We start from the raw sequence: 14,593 nt of genomic DNA, 5'->3' as shown, positions 1-14,593 counted from the left end.
AGAATGAACATAAACCAGCAATTCAGGAATAGTTTTTTTTTCTTCTCCGTTTTGCGTGTGGTAAAATTGATAAGGCAGTTTTTTTCTTTGGGTCAGTACGATTACAGCGATGCCACAGTTAAATAGTTTTTTATGTTTTTCCATTTTTACACAATACAAACTTTCACAGAAAAAATAATTGTTTTTGCATTGCTTTATTCTGAAAGCTATAACTTATTTATTTTTTCACTGATGGAGCTGTTTGGCTGCTTGTTTTTTGTGGGACAAAATGGCGCTTTCAGTGATACTATTTTTATTACCATTCATGTTTTTGATTACTTTTTATTCCACTATTTCCAAGCGGTATGATGATAAAGTATAATTTGCTACTTTTTAGTGGGTTTTGTTACGGCTTTCATTGAAGGGGTTAACTAGTGTGAAAATTTTATAGTTCTAATTGTTCCGGAAGTGACAATACCAAACATGTGTACTTTTTTTGTTTATTTAATTTTTTTGCATAAAAATGGGTATTTATTAGTTGATTTTTTAATTATTATTAATAATTATTATGTTGTAATTTTTTTTAACCTATTGTTTAAAAAATGTTTTCTTTTTTACCTAGTCCCTTTATGGGACTTACACTTTTTTCACTTTCATTGCAGGTATAATACATTGCAATGCACTAGTGCAGCGCCCCAGAGACCTGGTCGTTGCAGTAGTATCGCTCTGCCACTAAGGGGAGTGATGGTACGTCTGATGGCACTAAAGGAGTTCATCTGACCAGGTTTCACCAGCACACATTACACTTCACACTCCGGCCACTTGAAGGATTAAAAGGTTTTATTTATTAGGCCACTCCTCATACTGGTAAAACTAGGGGTTGGAAAGGAAGTTAGTCAGAAGCTGACTGGGTTTTGTCCAGGCAACATCCCGTGGCAGGGGGTGTTGCGGGGGGAAGATTCAGGGGGGTCCCTGTCAGGCGTGGGAACCTGGCAGGTACCTAGCGACAAGAACAGAATGAAACGGAACCGCGCCTGCACTACCTTGCGGCGGTATCCTTAGAAAGGACACGAAGTGAAGGATATTGTGGACAGTGAGATACAAAATCAAGCACAAAGGAGAGCCAGTAGGAGTCGTGCACGGAGAACAGCAACATCCTACTGAGGCGCGTAGCCGGTGCCCGGAACACCGATGAAGTAACTGACTTTATGCCTTACTTCAAATACCGCAGGACAGTTAATTATAGGTTGGCTGTCTACCTTACATCACCTAAGCAGACATAGAGGGCAACGAGTGGAGAGGGGCATCTCTAGGGTCCCGGAAGAGCTCCGAGCCTTCCCGTCAAACGGATGCGTCCTAGCCATAACAAACCTGGGGGACGGAGAATAGAAAGAACGAGAAAGAATGAGAACAGAAGTTGTGAGGACTATCCCGAATGCTCAGCAGGGAAGCACTACAACACAGAGGCGCTAGTGGTAGGTAACGATTTCCACCTGCAAAGGGAACTCTGGATGTGCCTTCGGACCGGCCGGTCTCAGACAGCCCTGTTAACTGTGCCCTGGATTGAGGATCCCGAAGTCATCAGTAAAGAGGTAAAGAGACTGCAACCCTGTGTCCTCGTTATTGTCTGCACCTGACACCATCCACCTTACTGGGAAGCCCTGGGGACCTACTTCACCTGTGGGAAGGTATACCATCTAGCTGCCATCACATCACCCCAGTGGGCCCCAAGCAGCGTCGGTCACCCTGACCGAATACCACAGGTGGCGTCACAAAACCTTGACAGACTCACCTTTTATTGGACGCCCCTTGGCAGGGTCACGGACCGGGTCCAGCCACAGTGACATCCCCAGAACTGAGCCAGCAGAGGACCGGTACCGAGTAACCCGCAGCCCTGCGTCTGGGGGCTCTCCAACTTGGTGTCATGAACAGGATCATACTTAAGCCTGAAGAATTGGGTCATGTGTGGAACTGTGATTGAAACATGTCTGAACTGTGATTTATTGCAAAGACTGTATATTGCTATCTGCCGCAAGATTCCCGCCAAAACTGCCGCCATTGTAGCGCCACGAGGAGCGCAAGAGAAGAAGAAGGGCGTGGAGTGGGCGTACACAAGCTGAAGAGCGCGAAAGATAATGGCCGCCCAGTCTAAATATTTCTGTATCTTGAGGACATGTCCGTCAGCAGCCGAGATCCGCCTCCTGATTCTCAATGGAAGGCGGAGACAAAGAAAGTGAAACTGCCCACGAAGGAGAGTGCGCGAAAGAGACCAGGAAGTGACCCACGTGGAGGACGCGATGGCCAGTCGCTCAGACCCAGAATGCGGGGTTGATGCAGAGGACTCCCCCAGCAACCCGGACGAGCACAGCAGCCAGATCTCCACGGTTGGGACTTGTCTCCTGCAGACTGAGCTGGAGGACCTGATGGAGCAGCTCCTCCAATTGTGGATAGGGACCAAGGCCTCGTGCCAGGAGGCGCCGGTAGAGGACCCCCCGTCATCGGTTCCTTTGCTGCTACCAGAGCCAGCTGCGATGGAGGAAGCCACACCGGCCGGTGAGTCCACCGACCCCACCCTGCTAGCGGAGGACTTGCTGATAGGCCCCGTCGCAGCACCCCCTCTCCCTGGGACCCATACGCTCCAGCACCTTCCGCAATGGGATCGGGCAACAGGCATGGAGCACTTCCTAAAGGCCCCGATCTCGCCGCTCACCATGCCAGGCGAGGTCTATGCGGAGCGCACTGTTGTGAATTCAGCTTTTGGGCTCCCTCCGGTGGTTACAGAGGGTAATGCAGTTGTGCCTGGACTGCAGGAGTGGACAGGTGTATCTACTAATTGTAAAACTGACTGGGGCATATAGCTTTGCTGGATAATTTAGTCAGTGCCAGTTGTCCATTGTTCTTGAAGGATTCACTTTCCTGCTGGTCTCTCCAGTTTGCTGTGTTTTTCTACAAAGATAAGTCCTGGCTTTGTTTTTGCTGTCCACCTGCAGTGGATCTTGTGGTTCTGTGCATTTTCATGTTTTTGTCTTGTCAAGCTTGGTCTGTGAAGGATTTTTTGCAGCCTGGCTGTTTCTCTGGAGATGCAGATATACCCCCCATGTCTTTAGTCAGATGTGGTGATCCGTATTTTCTGCGGTGGATATTTTCTAGTGTTTTTATACTGACCGCATAGTACTCTGTTCTATTCTTTCTTTTTAGCTAGTATGGCCTCCTATGCTAAAATCTGATTTCATATCTGCGTATGTTATTTCCCTCTCCTCTCACAGTCAATATTTGTGGGGGGCTATCTATCCTTTGGGGATTTTCTCTGAGGCAAGATAGGTTTCCTGTTTCTGTCTTTAGGGGTAGTTAGATCTTAGGCTGTGCCGAGGGTTCTAGGGAGTGTTAGGTACCCCCCACGGCTACTTCTAGTTGTGCTGCTAGGTTCAGGGTTTGCGGTCAGTACAGGGACCACCTTCTCCAGAGTACGTCTCATGCTGCTCCAAGGCCACCAGATCATAACAGCGCACAGTGTGCCGCTGGATGAACCCGGGATCTGACTTCATGGGGTTCCCCAGGGTGAAGACACAGGAAGGGGAGATGGTGGAGGCCCTCAGCTGGGAAGAATACCAGGCCCAGTTGCACCGACAGTGGGAAGAGAAGGAGAGGGAGTACCAGGCTGGGCGAGAGGCTCACTACCAGCGGGACCATGCGGTGAAGGATCGGGCCCGCAAAGATCGCAGCACCCACCAGGCCCCGCGCAGGCAGGGCACCATCGTCAACTTCAAGCTCCGTGGGGGATGGGGCTTCATTAAGGAGCCCGACCTGTATGCGGAGGTCTTTGTGAATCGGAGGGATGTGGAGTACCATCTCACAGAGGGCCACCCGGACCGGGATCTCTACCCGGGGGGACGAGGTCACCTACACCCGGCACTTTGGGGAAAGGGGGTGGTTAGCCTTGAACATCCACAAGCGGCGAGGCCCTGTGACATGCCCGACTAAAGCGTCGTAGAAGCCGTCCCCGTAGCAAGGGCGCCCCCTTGTGACCGGTCCACCACTATCACCAAGAATACGGTGGTTACCCCGACGTGCACCATCGTCAAGACTACCACGTGCACCGTGGATACCACCACCACCGTAGTGGCCGAAAGATCGGCCTCAGTGAGGGCTAGCGCCCAGGCCATTTTGGGGTCTAGAACTGTGGCCACCCAGAACTCTCCCTGGAGAGAAGTGGCCCCTGGAATCACGCCTGGTGGTCGCAGATACCCGGGTGGATGGCCCCGCCCACTGCTGCCTGCGAAGCTACAATCACCTTTGCAGCAATAAACCTTGGAGGCCCGATGACTGTAAATAGTTAACTGTTTCCTGTTCTTTTGCTGCTAAACCCCTCCAGGGTTATTTCTTAAAGGGATCCCTTTGTTGACCCGGGATCCTCATTGTTTTATGTTTTCCCTGTTTTCTACAAGTTCATCACTGTTTTAAAGGACTGCCGAATCATGGACGGTGAATGGTTCAATAACTGTTTTGTAAATAGTTTGCACCTTCTTAAAGGTGCCCTCTACTGGCCTTACAAAAGAAGGAAGACTTTGTGAAGAGACTGTTTTGAATTCAGCACAGAAGGTCTTGCTTTCTAACGGACTTGCAGACAGAGAGAATCTGCACTACCTCAAAGAGACTTGGTTTCCTCTTAAATGGAATGTTCACAGGTTGCACTTAAGTATAATGTTGCCTTAAGAAAGTTAAAATTGTAATAATGTTGGGATTTAGGAAAAGTTAAGAATGTTGCTAAAGATTGAGGACAGGAAAAGTTGGAAGCCGAATTTAAACACCGGGAAACCGTAGGGGTTAGAGAGTCCTCCTGCGAACCATAGAAACATGGTTAATTATGTTAACGGAAGAACAGATGACAGTAGGCCCAGACAAGGAGCTGGGCGGCCCTGCATTTGTAGAGTTAGAAAAAGTAAAGAAAAAGTTAAGTTGCCTTAGGCTGCCGTCACACTATCAGTATTTGGTCAGTATTTTACATCAGTATTTGTTATCCAAAACAAGGAGTGGGTGATAAATGCAGAAGTGGTGCATATGTTTCTATTATACTTTTCCTCTAATTGTTCCACTCCTGGTTTTGGCTTACAAATACTGATGTAAAATACTGACCAAATACTGCTAGTGTGATGGCAGCCTTATAGTATTTTATAGTAAGCCTTTAGTGGGTTCAGCCTATACGCCCTTAAAGGAGAAGTTAAATTATTGTTCAAGCATTTGCACTTAGTAGAATACCCGGCTGGGTAATAGGAATTATTTATAGTCTGTAAGAATAGAATGTTATTTAAAATATTTAAACTTGTTTTGTTTGTAACGTTCAAGTGTCCTCACCTCCCATAAAGGGAAGCATTGTTATATTTATTTGTTCCTTGCATTTCCAAAAATTTGCATGACTTTTACTAACATGTATTGTTGTTCTTCTTCCCAGTCCAGGAGTACTGGATTTAACTGGGGGGGTGCAGCGCCCCAGAGACCTGGTCATTGCAGTAGTATCGCTCTGCCACTAAGGGGAGTGATGGTACGTCTGATGGCACTAAAGGAGTTCATCTGACTAGGTATCACCAGCACACATTACACTTCACACTCCGGCCACTAGGGGGAGCAAAAGGTTTTATTTATTAGGCCACTCCTCACACTGGTAAAACTAGGGGTTGGATAGGAAGTTAGTCAGAAGCTGACTGGGTTTTGTCCAGGCAACATCCCGTGGCAGTGGGTGTTGCGGGGGGGAAGTTTCAGTGGGGTCCCTGTCAGGCATGGGAACCTGGCAGGTACCTAGCGACAAGAACAGAATGAAACGAAACCGCGCCTGCACTACCTTGCGGCGGTATCCTTAGAAAGGACACGAAGCGAAGGATATTGTGGACAGTGAGAAATGAGATCAAGCACAAAGGAGAGCCAGTAGGAGTCGTGCCCGGAGAATGGCAACATCCTACTGAGGCGCGTAGCCGGTGCCTGGAACACCGAGGAAGTAACTGACTTTATTCCTTACTTCAAATACCGCAGGACAGTTAATTATAGGTTGGCTGTCTACCTTACATCACCTAGGCAGACATAGGGGGCAACGCATGGAGAGGGGCATCTCTAGGGTCTCGGAAGAGCTCTGAGCCTTCCCGTCAAATGTAGGGTTGAGCGAAACAGGTCGGCCATTTTCAGAAGTCGCCGACTTTTGGCAAAGTCGGGTTTCATGAAACCCGACCCCTGTGTGGGGTCGTCCTTGAAGTCGGCGATCTTCTGAATCTGGTATCGGAATTCCGATCCCCAGTTCCGATATGTTTGCAATATCGGAAATCGGTATCGGAATCCATATTTAAGTGTAAAATAAAGAATTAAAATAAAAAATATCGCTATACTCACCCTCTGACGCGACCTGGTACTAACCGGCAGCTTTTCTTCCATCGAATCAGCGCTTGCAGGACCTTGCGGTGACGTCGCGGCTTGTGATTGGTCGCGCGACTGCCCATGTGACCGCTCGCGCGACCAATCACAAGCCGCGACGTCACCGCAAGGTCCTGCAAGTGCTGATTCTTAGGAAGGAAGGCTGCCGGAAAGAAGCAGGGCTCGTCCGAGGGTGAGTATATACCTGATATAGAAGGGTTAATAGTTTGCCTTTAAGTGCCTCTTGCCTTTAATTGTTAGAATTACTAGAATCTGTTGATGCAGTAGTCTTAGTGTCTCCGCTTCAAGGAGACCATACTTCTTATCATGTATGTTCTCAATATTCAGTCACAACATGTTATTTGGTACGTGAGAGATTAAAGGTCAGTATGACCTTGGGTGATGGTGGGGGCTACATGAATTGAGTTACATTTATTGTAAATGGTATAAATGGTATAAAATATTGCTTCTTGCTCTTTTACTTCAGATAAAAGTGACTTGCTCACAGGATATGTGTGAGGTGTCTTTTTGTCTCCAAGCGCGCTTGTAAAATGACGGGCGTAACTCCACAATTTGACCCTCACTGGTGATCTGTCAGCTGACGTTGGTCAGAACGAAAACAGCTATAACAGTTTTGGCGCCCGACCGGGGCCGTGTATCCAGCCTATTCGGAATCTGTATGGGGGAGTTTTCTGCTGAGAAATTGGACATGCAAAACACCAGCTGCAGCAAGGGAGAAATGTTATTCTTACAAACCTGTTTTGCACTTGCAATCTCTCATCTGGATCTCTCCATACCTCTGGGTAAAAGGCTGCGAACATGGTTCAAAGAATCCACATCACCAGTGAGTTTTGTGTTTTGTCTATGTCCGTATGAGAGTTGAATAATAGAGTTATAAGATGATAATTGTTATTATTTGTCAGTATCCTAATTGTCAGTATCCTAATTGGTTGTGTATTTGTGTAGCGAGTAATACAGAGCTGGTATAGACTCTGTGCAGTGTTGTTATTTTGGTCATTTTGGATTGGCAGTACATTATATGAAGCTGTATTTTGTATAAGGCTGTGGTTTTTGTTGTTTGGCCTTAAAGTGCTTTCAGAGTGTCAGTGGACACTGCTGCAGTTTTTGTTATATAGAGTTGTGTTAATTCCAAAGTGCAAAATAGGCAGGCTGTGTGAACCTTGTATGTCTATGAGAACTCTGAATGAGATAAGAGGTGAGTAAATGAGTATAAGGAATAAACAACAATCCCTGAATGAGCATGTATGTATGAGTGATCACATAAGTATCATTACTTATGTAACTGTTGTTAATTGTCCAGGATGAATGAGTTGTGGATATTTTTAATGTACATTTAATTTACAACTGAGATTCAGTGAAACCCGTGTTATGTGTGGTTTGACATTGGATAGGTTTCTATATGTGTTTTGGCCGGACGCGGTCAGAATCAGCTTATTCAAGTTGTGCAGTGATCTGCCTGTATAGAGAAACTGTTTTTAATTCCAAGAGGATGAATATTTTGTAGAGATTAAGTCTGAAAACTGCTGCATTCTGTTTCTGTGTGTGTAAGACAACAAGCTCTTATCTGTGTTTATAGCTGATGGGAGGGGCGAACCCCTGCGCAATTTGTTTTTGATTTCTCTTCCGTGTGCTGCGGGCCAGAGAAAGGGGGGCCATGCAGCTGCGCTGAAGAATATGGAGCTGTGCATATTCTGTCCTTGGTTCAGTACGCGCTGAGAGATTTGTGTTTAAAGCAACAGTACTGTATGTATTAAAGTAGAAAGAAATATCGTAAGTTCAAGTTGGAATTTGAAAGTGAAAGAATTGTGCCTATTTTAGAGGAAACTTGTAAGTGATTGAAAAGATTGGTAAAAGATTCACCTGCTTCAAGTTGAGTGATTGATATATTGCAAATTGAGGATCAACAGAGGAGGTAGCCAACTGCACGGCTGATGTAATAGGTGGTGTAACCTGCTACAGTCAGCCTACGGCAAATTGGTGGTGTAACCTTGCCGTTCCATGGAGCTGTGCTAGCCAGCTGATCTACCGAGTGGTAGGTGGTTAACCTTCTCGCTAGAATCCTTTAGGTCTACTGGGAAATAGGTGGTGTAACCTTTCCCTCTAAATCTTGACATTCACTCTGACTTGTCACGTGTTGCAACCCTGGTTTAAGGCAATGCACACTAATAAAGGGCATTTTTAGAGGTGAGTGTCTGAGCGGATAAGTTGAAGCCATGGGCGACTTATTCTGTGTGCAGTCAGGGCCCCCAATGGGATCCAAAAACCGCTGTACAGATTGGAAAAAGGAAGCAGTGAAAGATGTGAGACCAATATTGAAACAGGCAAAAATGCCAGTGAGTGGATGGATGTTTGGATGTTCAAAAAGGCACAGACAAAGGAGGAAAATAGCATGTGAATAAATGGCATCTGAGAGAGTGCAGCAGGACGGAAGTAAGGTGTATTATGAATGTTTTGATGCTCAAAAGTCCGACTATGACCGACACACTACTGCTACGGTCATACCTTTGTATAACCAGAGACCAAGACAAGACAGATGGACTTGTAAACATTGCGGTCAGACAAACCCAGACTGGAGAAATACTTGTATGATCTGTGATGTAACCCAACCTAAGTGAATTACACTGAATCCTGTCCAGACAAAATCACATGTAGTGACATAAGAAGCTGACACAGGATTGTGGTTAGTGCGTAGTGGGGACATTAACTTTTGGGAGTAAGCTGACAGTAATCCTTTTGGGAAGGAGCTGTAGACCAGCATGTCATGTCACCCCCAACCGGTCATCTAGTCACCCCCACCACCAGAGAACCAACCACATCAGGTAGTGTAAGACAGATACAGGAGTATTATCCCTGGAAGTCCTCTGACTAGCTAGCTACGCTAAAACAATTGGCTGACCCTGAGAACAAACCTTTCCCATTTTACAGACAAAGACAATATGATGGACGTATAAGTGCACCTGAGCAGACCTAGAGAGTTGGTGAGCATCAAAGCAGGTGACGTACTAGGATGCAAATTAAGACTTTTACAGATGTGACTAAAGGAGAGAGAGTAGAGATGTACTCTGGACGGTTACAGCTGAAATAGGCAGACATGGGGTACAGTCCAGTAAACCCACTCAATGTTAAAATATTTGTAAATACATTCATTGACGGTATGACAAAAGGCTTCCGAGACGCAGTACAGACAGCCAGACCTAAATGGAGAAATGTAGATCCAAAGACCTCCTGAAGGTTGCTCAGGAGTTGAAGAAACTAGGACAATAAGACAACGTGTCATGTATGCTGGAGCACAAGGAAAACAGTAGAGACGTATTAAGGGACCTAAGGACTTAGAAACAGTGAAGTGCTGGAATTGTGGAGAAAATGGACACTCAGACCAATCTTCCACCTCCTTCACCTTCAGACTAGGAAACTGACAACCCAGTGACACATTTGTGCCCTGTTATTGTCCCCTCCGGACCTGGTCCTGCCTTGAGGACCACCATACCAATGCTCGGAGGGAAATAGACAGAATTATTGACCGACACTGGGGCAGCTGGAACTGTGGTACACAAAGACTTGATACTGCCAGACATGATTACTGACGAGACTGTGGAATATGTGAGGGTAGGTGGACAAGCGACTGAAGCCCCTATGACTAAACAAGAAAAGACTAGAGTCACGAGACAGCCAAGAGGTGCTTACAAACTTATTGTTAGTGACAATACCCCTATGAATTTGCTGGGAGCAGAGTTGAGTGCTGTCTAGGCACTATACAGTACTCTCCTGAGGGTATTACAGTCACAAGTCCCCTTTTCATATAAACACTTGTGGCAGAGGGACGCCAGGGTCTTCCACGTGCACATTATACCACAGGTAAATCATGCCCTATTATAGTTACACTTAATTCCATTAATTTACCAGTTTAGTAGTTTCCTTACACAAGATGGTATAGTTACAGTGTATTTCTAGGTTGTCTTCATATGATATATAGTTTTTTAGCCATTCATTATATTGGCTCAAACCATAGTCACTGTTTATTTGTCTTTTCCAGTTCTTATACCTTATCGCAAGCAACTGGCATTGATATTTGGCATTTTTCAAATCCCTTCTTTTTGTATTCGGAACTGTTAGTTATGGATTTATATAGGGCTGCTACTTTCTTAGAATAAGCTTGTGCTTTGCTGTGGCCTATGGCATTGTGCTCCCCCGTTTTATGACTCAGTATCTTTCGTAATTATATATATATAATTTTCTTTTGGTAACATTTTGTGAATCAAATTTAGTTTTTTTAAGGGGTACTCTACCCAATCAAATACGGGTATAAATATTTGGACATTACTGTGTGACTTATATAAACACTTGTGTAATATTGCAGAAATGGTGTATATGGCAAGAGTAGTGAAAGTAACACCTGACACCAGAATGTCTGAGGACAGGGAAAACAGGTACCAGACACCATTTGGGCAAGGGGAAAATCTGATATGGGTCGGCTGCCCATTCCCCCTGTCATGATAAATCAAGAGAAGTAATCACTCCTCTTTGGTTAAGGCAATACCCCTTAAGTCTAGTCAAATCAATGGCCCTGAGCAGGGATATTAAAGAGTATGTTAAGGCAGGGGTTCTAGTGCAGAGATATTCCCCCTGCAACACCCCTTTGTATCCCATTAAGAAAAAAGGACCCAAGGGTTCCCCTGACACTTACAGAATGGTTCATGACTAACGAGCTATTAATGATGTTACAGTGAGTGTGACCTCAACTGTCCCTAACACACACACCGTACGGTCACAGATCCCCGCGATGTCAAAATGTTTCACAGTTATTGATTTGGCAAATGCATTCTTCTCTGTACCACTGCACTTTGACTGTCAGTATCTTTTGTCTTTCACTCACGAAGGTAAACAATACTGTAGGACGGTCCTCCCACAAAGGGGGAAAGAACTCCCCAACCATCTATTCAACAGCGATGGAAGGGATTCTTGAGCAGTGGCAACCACCTCATCCACAGATTGTACTATTACAGTACGTGGATGACGTCTTGCTCTGCTGCCCGGACCAGATGTCTACAGTTTCCTTGCTGTGTTTTTGGCAGAAAAGGGTTGCAGAGTCTCACGTGATTGCAAACAAAAGGTGACATTTTTAGGACATTGTATTGCTGAAGGTACAAGACACCTGACTGAAGACAGAAAACAGGCAATACAAATCTCCCTTTGCCCAGGTCACACCAGCATCTACGCACTTTTCTAGGTTTGGTGACCTACTGTAGGCCTTGGATAAGGTCTGCTTCACAAATGATGCACCCACTCTATGACTGTTTGCCATCAGACCCCTACAATCTCACTCAAGAAGCAATTGACTCCTTCCACTCTCTCAAGCTGCTCATTGTGTCAGACATTCCAAACTATGATCAGCCATTTTTCTTATTTTGCACAGAGCAGGGTGGACATGCTACCGCAGTACTAACACTACAACATGGAAAGAAACAGAGACCAATAGCTTACTATTTAGCACAATTAGACCCCGTGATTAGAGGGTCTTCTACATGTGTACATGCTGTAGGAGCTGCTGTATTACTGAAAGGCATGTGAGATCACACTGACTTTTTCTTTTTGACAATTTGTTCCCCACGTGACATTAATGCCATACTTGTACAAGTTCAACCAAAATACCTGCCTAAGGAGAGACAGATCAGACTTGAATGTGTTCTAATACTAATTCCTGAATATGTCACCCTCAAAAGACATAATGTTCTGAATCCAGCCACTCATCTGCCTGTGGATTCAGAAAAGGGGGAATTGGTGACAGCATTGGCAGGTGGGAAAGAGAACATGACATGACGTTGACATGACGCACGAACATGACTGCATAGGAACTGATGAGTCAGGAGACAGTGGGTTTTACATATGTTCGTGGGAAGAAAAAACCTGTTCCTAATGCATATTTTGAGGTTTTTTATTTTTGTAGATGGCTCCAGATACCACCAGAATGGGCGACTCTACATTGGATATGCAGTAGTATCCTCACATGAGGTAATCCTAGCTGAACCACTTCCTCCTCACATGTCGGTGCAGGAGGCAGAGTTGAAGGCACTCACTGAGGCGTGTAGAGCTGCTGCAGGTAAAGTCGCTAACAGTTACACAGATTCGAATTGTGCATGGGGAATATCCCATGATTATTGCCCTATCTGAAGAAGCAGAACGTTTCTTACATCAGCCGGTAAGCCCATTAAAAATGCAGAGCTGGTGAAACAATTAGTGGAGGCATTGACGTTATCAGTCCAGGTTGGCATCGTCAAGGTAAAAGCACACACGGACGGTGACTCTGTGGAGGAAAAGGGCAACAGAAGGACAGACGAGGCTGCTAAAGTAGCAGCAAGGCGGCCTAGGGAGCAGTGGACGGTGGTGGGGAGTCAGAGTATTCCAGCCACACTGAGCCTAGATGTCCTTAAATCCCTCCAGCTGCCCAAACAGAGAAGGAACACTGGGAGAATGGGAGCTGAGCTGAACTCAGAAAGAGTATGGGAGAATCAGGATAAATCGTATATACCAAGATCCCTGCTCCCAATCATGGCGCAAGCAACACAAGATGCCTTCTGGATCGCTCCTGGTTTCAGTTACGCAGTCGCAAAGCTCGTACAGTCATGCCTCATCTGTGCACAGCACAACCCAGGTAAAACAGTAAAAATCCCTAAGAAAGCGACACCCAGGCCTCTCTACCCGTTTCAGAGACTGCAGACTGGCTACATACAGCTATCCAAGGTCGGAGTGTGTGAAAAATATCCTAGTATGTGTAGATCTCTTCTCTGGTTGGCTGGAAGCCTATCTGGTAAAATGTGCAAATACTAAAGCGACTGCAGACAAACTGATGAAAGAACTGATCTGCAGGTATGGTGTCCTAGAAACCATAGAGAGCGATAGGGGTACACACTTCACGGGAGAAATAATGAGGGAAGTCATGCAGGTCCTGGGAGTACAGCAAGCATATCATGCACCATAAAGACCACAAAGTAGTGGGAAAGTGATGAGACTAAACGGGACACTTAAACTGGAAAATCAAAGGCCATGGCAGACAAAGGAAAGAGCGGGGTAGAGTGTTTGTCTCTTGCACTCTTGTCAGTCAGACACACTCCAAATAGAAAGACAGGCTTGTGTCCTTTTGAAGTCCTGTTTAGTAGTTTGCCAGAGGCTGGTCTGTACTTCCCACAGGTGCTACAAATGCAACACGGTGCTATGACAGCCCATGTCCAGGCCTTGCAGAAAAGACTTAATGTGGTGCATAAACATGTGTTTTCATCCATTCCAGATACTAATGCCAGTGCAGACGTACATCACCTGAATCCAGGTGATTGGTGGTCATACACAGACACGTGAGAAGGAGCCTAGATCCACGGTTTGACGGCCTATTCTAAAGTCCAGCTGACCACATTCACCTCAGGGAAACTTGAGGGAAAGCCCACCTGGATCCATGCCAGTCACTGCAAAAAGATATTTTCACCAGCAGAATGACTGTTGTCCTAATCACCTTGCTGGCAGTGGTAGGATGTTTGCACCTTACAGAGACACTGGATAAACAAACTTATTCAACATCTTGCTTTTCTTATAAAAGACGCTGAAGGACAAAAACTGCTGGACTGTTGGATCTGTGCACACAGCCCAGTATCTGCAAGGACTCTGCTGTACTTAGCCTTACCCCAGGACCCAAGGAAGGTATTAACACCACACTGCGTGCACAAGTGAGACTTGGACTCAGATTTTCGTGGTTCCTTAAGGCTCTTAATGAGACTAATACAATATAGAGACTCCTTTTTAAATCCAGCCAATTGGCTTAGCGGCCTAGCGGGATGGATTATTTTTGGTGTTTTACAGACTTGTATGCAAATTTTGTTGCTTTGCTTAATCTTTTATGTAGCCGTAAAAGCGCTAATATATGTATTACCTAAGCTATGGAATAATGTATGTGTAGAAAAAAAAAACCCTAAGGCTGAACCTTCTGTAGTATATCATAGGCCCCGTGTAGCCACTGCTGACGGGGAGGTGAGTGTCCACACTGAGGGTGGATGGGTGAAGCAGGTAGGAAGTCCCCTTGTGGGTATTAGACCCATGAGACAAGAGCTCCTTTGTGGATATCAGATGACCCCGTGACAGGGGTTATACCATTTACAAAAGGGGGAAATTGATATAGAAGGGTTAATAGTTTGCCTTTAAGTGCCTCTTGCCT

The sequence above is a fragment of the Ranitomeya imitator genome, chromosome 2, assembly GCF_032444005.1.
Source record: "Ranitomeya imitator isolate aRanImi1 chromosome 2, aRanImi1.pri, whole genome shotgun sequence".
In the NCBI taxonomy this organism is placed as follows: domain Eukaryota; kingdom Metazoa; phylum Chordata; class Amphibia; order Anura; family Dendrobatidae; genus Ranitomeya; species Ranitomeya imitator.
Note: the sequence above shows the minus strand (reverse complement) of the source record.